At 46.1% G+C, this 5,435-nt stretch overlaps 1 long non-coding RNA gene and 1 pseudogene across 1 annotated transcript; both read left to right on the top strand.

The window, feature by feature from the left end:
* Positions 1-333: 333 nt before the first annotated feature.
* On the top strand, positions 334-1,826 carry LOC115308666. Its single transcript, XR_005715842.1, has 4 exons — positions 334-417; positions 1,078-1,209; positions 1,599-1,664; positions 1,786-1,826. It is a non-coding gene; the product is annotated as an uncharacterized LOC115308666 (long non-coding RNA).
* A 1,338-nt stretch (positions 1,827-3,164) lies between these two features.
* LOC120842800 lies at positions 3,165-4,165 on the top strand (annotated as a pseudogene).
* The last annotated feature ends 1,270 nt before the right edge of the window (positions 4,166-5,435 follow it).

Genomic DNA, 5,435 nt, shown 5'->3' with positions numbered 1-5,435 from the left:
TGGCGACTATCAGGTCTACTTGCTGTGGATGTCGTGCTCGGGAATCTAGTAATGTAATCGTCAGCGTTGTGAACCTATCTAACCTCACGGGCACAGAGGTGTGCTCCGCGCTCATGGCGTTCGCTGGACCCAGACGAGAGACCAAGTACAATGATGTGACTAGTTTATCGCCAACATTATTGTGTAATCTTTTCTATCTTAAATGTCCACTTTAGCCAAGGGTATGTAAAGTAATACACTGCTTCACATTCAGGCGGAGGGTCTGGGTTGAGTTCTGCCGGAACACAAGCCTACAGAACAAGACACCACAGTAGCTGCGGGAACGGGCGGTATGCTCCAGGCACTTCAAACCCTCTGCATTTCTTTACCGAGGAAGGCTGCGTCGTGATGCAATACCAGCATATTTGACCACTGAGGGTAAGCACGAAATATTGTTTTCATTATTACTGAGAATAATAATGACTTTATTTTACCATACAAGTATGGTGGGAGCTGAGGAAAAAAGCTGTGCAAGCAGCTTGACTGGTCCTCAGCCCCCCACAGATACACAGCATTGGGGAAGTCATACACAAGAATTTATATAATACAAAATACTTAACAACAAAAAATTAACGAAACAAAAGCAAAATCTTCTAGCTGATCAACAGCAGTAAGGATTGTTTAATTAGAAAGAAAATCATCCTTAAGCGCACACATATTGGAAGGTTCGACATCAAAATTAGAGCCCTTAAGAGTGTTCAGGAATGTTGGCAAGGTTATTTTAATCATTTGGAGGCCATAATCTGTTCGTCACGTTTCCACTGCCCAAACATCACAGCGACGGGTGGAATATGTTGCAGCTTTTTTTCGAAGTGATGATAATGACAATAAAAAAAACTGTCTAACTCGCGACATTCCTGTTTATACTTTATGCTAAGTCTGAAAGCATAGTGATCAGATATCTTCACTACACGCAGCTCTCTGAAAAGTTGGTCTTTTGACCAACTTTGAAAAGATGAGCTTATTCAGAAAGTATTTTACATGCAGATACAGGGAACTTTTTTAGTGTACATAACGTGTGTGCTTAATATTGCATAGGTGCCGGAGATGCCGTCCAGAGCAGCAGCCCTGGCCAATTGACTAGCGAGGGCGAGCCCACACTGGCCAGCAGCAGTAGCACCGATGGGCCCACATCATCACGGTGTCACACGCACCACACAACAGAAGAAGGTAAAAGCAATTGCATATTGGCGGAGAAGTGTTGCAGGCCTTGTTTCTTATATATTTCGGACTGTCGTGTAGTAGCCATCTTTGGGAAACATGTAAAACATGTATTACCATGTTTTTATTCTATAGTCCGCTGCAACCTGAGAACGAAGGGCGAGGGTAAGACGGGCCGGGGAGGAGGAAGCAGACGGAACGCTAAAGAGAGAAGGAGGTTTTCCTCTCTCTTCTCCAGCGTTCCGTCTGCTTCTTCCTCCCCGGCCCGTCCTACCCTCGCCCTTCGTTCTTAGGTTGCAACGGGCTACAGCTTGTCACATGCCGCAGGAATTTCCTGAAACAATACAATGACTGATGTTTTTGACAGATTTTTTAATTGCCTCGTCATTGCTTTGCAGATGTGGGGAGCAGTCTCACGGCTCTGACCTCTGGCACGAAGACTAGCCCTCCAACCAGAGTTCATGGTAAGTTTTCATAGTGTGCGTTGTTTAGGACAGTCTTTGAAGATTACTTTGTGGCGTAGTACTTGACCAGTCATAGCTGGTTCAGCTTTTTGCAACCACTCTGTCACTTTGTTTCCTGTAGTGGATCACACATACGCGATGCAAGGCGCGATGGATGGACATCGCCCGCCGTCTGGAGGAAACGATGTGTGGGCACCTAAACCTTCCCCTACCGATTATGATGCGTCGGTGTCTTCGACTTCTGCGGTTCCTCACCAACGTAGGTGTCCGTCATGATGCACAAAATTTACTTGTACTTCCACATTTTCTACAGTGAGGCACATTGTTTATTTCATTATTTCTCGAAATGTTTCATAATTGCTTTTGCTTTCCCCTTGTAGGGTCCTGTGCCACCCGCACCGAGGGCAAGGGGAAGATGGACGTGTTGAGGGCCAGACTTCGACAGCTTCGGAAACATAACAAGAGACTCCAGCAACGACTGCAGCGACGGCGTCATATGCTGACTGTCACTGAGATAGTTGAAAGGGTACGTAGCCTTGTCTCTCCAGCGCTGCTGCCCTTGTGGAAGCTCAGCTGAAGATGACCAATGCGAGCAGGTTCGGTAGGCGGTGCTGCAGCCAGAACAAAGCCTTTGACTTGGGCTTGTACTTTCACAGCCCTAAGGGTTACCGGTACTGTAGGCAATTGTTGAGGCTCCCATCCGTTAGGTCGCTACAGCTTTGGCTTCAGCGTGTTCCTCTGTGGGTTGGTTTTTACCCAGAAGTTTTCGAACTAGTCAAAAGACGTGCAGCTTCTTTTTCACCAGAAGACAAGCCATGCATTATTGCCTTTGACGACATGCACGTCACGAAAGAGCTTTCGTACAACCCCTCTGTGGACAGGTTTGAAGGGCTCGAAGAAAGTAACACTGGAAGAGGCTATAACCTTGCAAACAAAGCTCTTGTGTTTATGGATAAAGGCATTCGCAGACCATGGAAGCAGCCACTTGGCTATTTGTTTGCTCATGGCGGAACACCTGCCAACATTTTGCGTGACCTTCTTTTCCAGTGCCACAATTGGCTTGTGAAAGCCGGCCTGGAGCCAGTAGCTGTCGTATGTGACCAAGGCAATCAAAATGTTGCTCTTTTTAATGGCCTTGTTACCCTTGAGAAGCCCTACGTAACTGTGAATGAGAAGCCACCTTTTTTCTATTTGATGTTCCACATCTGCTGAAGTGCTTACGAAATATGTTCTTCAAGTACAATTTTTAAGTTGGGGACCACACTTTGAGAAGCTCTTTCCTCAGGGAAGCTTACGAAAAAGACAAACAGCTTGAAATCCGATCCATGCCAAGGCTCAGTGAGAAGCATTTTAATTTGACTTTTGCCTCCAAAATGTCAGTGAAACTAGCAGCGCAAATATTCAGTAATGACTGTGCTGCTGCAATGTTTGCCAAGGTAACTTTCCAGCAACTGCCAGTTGAAGGTATCCACACGGCCCGGTTTATTGACAAAATGGATCGTCTTTTTCATAGCTTGAACAGCTCACAGAAACGCAGGAAGAGTGCATATGTGTCTGCAATGCACGAAGGCTCTGTTCACAAGGAGTTTCTGAAAGAATGCCTTCATATGTTCGAAAGCCTTACCGTTCTTGGGTGCCCACGGCAGACTGCTTGCATTCGCGGTTTCTCCTTGACCATTCGGTCTATTATGCTGATTTGTGAGCACCTGACATCTGAGTATGGTTTCAGATACCTCCTGACTCGCCATCTCAACCAAGATGCACTCGAAAACACATTCTCCGTAATAAGGTCAAAGTCTGGTGCGAACACCAATTCCTCTTGCGGGCAGTTTCAGGCAGCCTTTAGACATCTCCTAGTTAGCAACTTGTTTAAACTGTCTGACAAGAGCAACTGCGAAGAGGACATGGCAACTCTTTTAGCGGCTCCTCCAGTTGGTTTCTCAGCTCCCTCAGCTTCATTTAGTCTAGGAAGCTCACTTCCACAATGTGCAGCTGATCTCACATCCTGTAGTTATCCCACTTTATTATCACTTAACAACATGATTTACTTTGCTGGATGGCTTGTAATAAAGTTTGTCAAATATCACACATGTCAAAACGTGGCTCAGCAATGTAAATTGCAAATCAAGAATGCCACTTTTTCTGATGACAGCCAAGTGTTGTTGTATTTGAGTGTGAAAGGAACGGCTGAAGGATACTTTGGAAGCCTCTCGGTTCCCTAACCTTGCTTTGTTTCTTTCGTTCAAGCTTGTGAGAAGGTTTTTGTGGCGTCAATTGACAGTCTTGTTTTGAAAGAAGGCGTTGGGAAGACGTTGTGCATCACTCTTCATGAGAAGGTCGAAAAGCTGCTGACACTCTGCAGTGAGGATGTCTATGGTGATTTATTTCCTTTGTTTACAAGGGTGAGGCTTCATTGGTTCGCCCGTAAACAAAATACTGAGCTCCTTGATGCAGCTGTGAGGCGCAAAACCCAGCAACGAGTCCAGAGGCTGTGCAGCTGAGACAACACTTGCGTTATGCCCACAGGAAGTCCCTTTAGTTTGTCTTACGTGTTGCATTCAACGATCACGCTGCCATACCGGATTGTGCGAGTACATACCTCTAAATTATCACACGCTTTGCCGAAACTGTCTACTGCGATGACCAAATGAATGTATCATACTTTAAATAAAGTGCAAAAGTTTGTTTCGCATGTGTTGAGGAACCAAGGAATACGAAGGCAATTACGCTAGACAAATCGGTCGGTGCGACCATTTCCTTTACTTTTCGTTTTTCAGACTGATAAAAATTACAAAATGCATGAGCTCCCGCCGCTTCTCTTCCTCATCGCCCGGTTGCAACATCCTCCTGAGCCTGAAGTTGACTTGGACGAATTTCCAGCAAATAAAGTTTCTGCGCGGGTCTCTTTATGAGCGTACCGTTTTGCTGTTTCACGAGACAGGCACGAACAATTCCGTCAGTTCCGGGGCACGTCTCTACGATTCTCCCCTGCAGTGGCGGTGCACTCACTTCCCAGTTCTCTGATTGGAATTAGCGGCTCTATCTCACCGTCAAGTAGTCGGAGCTCTGCATTGCTGGTCTGTCCTTGATCGAACGCACTCTTGCTAGGTCGGGGCTGGGATCCTGTAGAATTCGATTGGCGTCGTTCATTATCCTAGTGCTTTGTGCCCGCCGAGCCGACCGCCTAGCCTTCAGCCTTTCCATTGACTATTTGTATTTACGAGGCCGTATGGTCGCCTGGCAAGGTTCCGTCGCTGTTCTTTTCCCAGTGGTCTGCTCCCGCCAAGTAACTGCTGAATTCCGTTGCAGCTGCAGGATTGAAATTCTATCCGCCGTGTAGCTTGGGCCCTTGTAATGCGGGACACTTCCGGGTTTCGGCACCATATGTTGAGGAACCAAGGAATACGAAGGCAATTACGCTAGACAAATCGGTCGGTGCGACCTTTTCCTTTACTGTTCGTTTTTCAGACTGATAAAAATTACAAAATGCATGAGCTCCCGCCGCTTCTCTTCTTCCTCATCGCCCGGTTGCAACAGCATGCTCAGACAGTGCAATCAACGTATAGGTTCAGATAGATGAACTTGAATTTTTAATGAATCAAAATCAAAATTTCAGTGTCGCAGCATGCAAAACTAATTTTTTCGTTCTAAGTGAAATATGTTAGATTCATTCGACCCTCGCTGTATAGTGCAAGATGACGTTTCTCACTGAATGATGGGACAGGGTGTCTACCAAATCACTTATTCCAAATGTCCCAATTTTCCCAAGGT

The sequence above is a fragment of the Ixodes scapularis genome, unplaced genomic scaffold (assembly GCF_016920785.2).
Source record: "Ixodes scapularis isolate PalLabHiFi unplaced genomic scaffold, ASM1692078v2 ptg001192l_1__unscaffolded, whole genome shotgun sequence".
Lineage (NCBI taxonomy): Eukaryota > Metazoa > Arthropoda > Arachnida > Ixodida > Ixodidae > Ixodes > Ixodes scapularis.
This window is presented reverse-complemented; position numbering and strand designations above follow the sequence as displayed.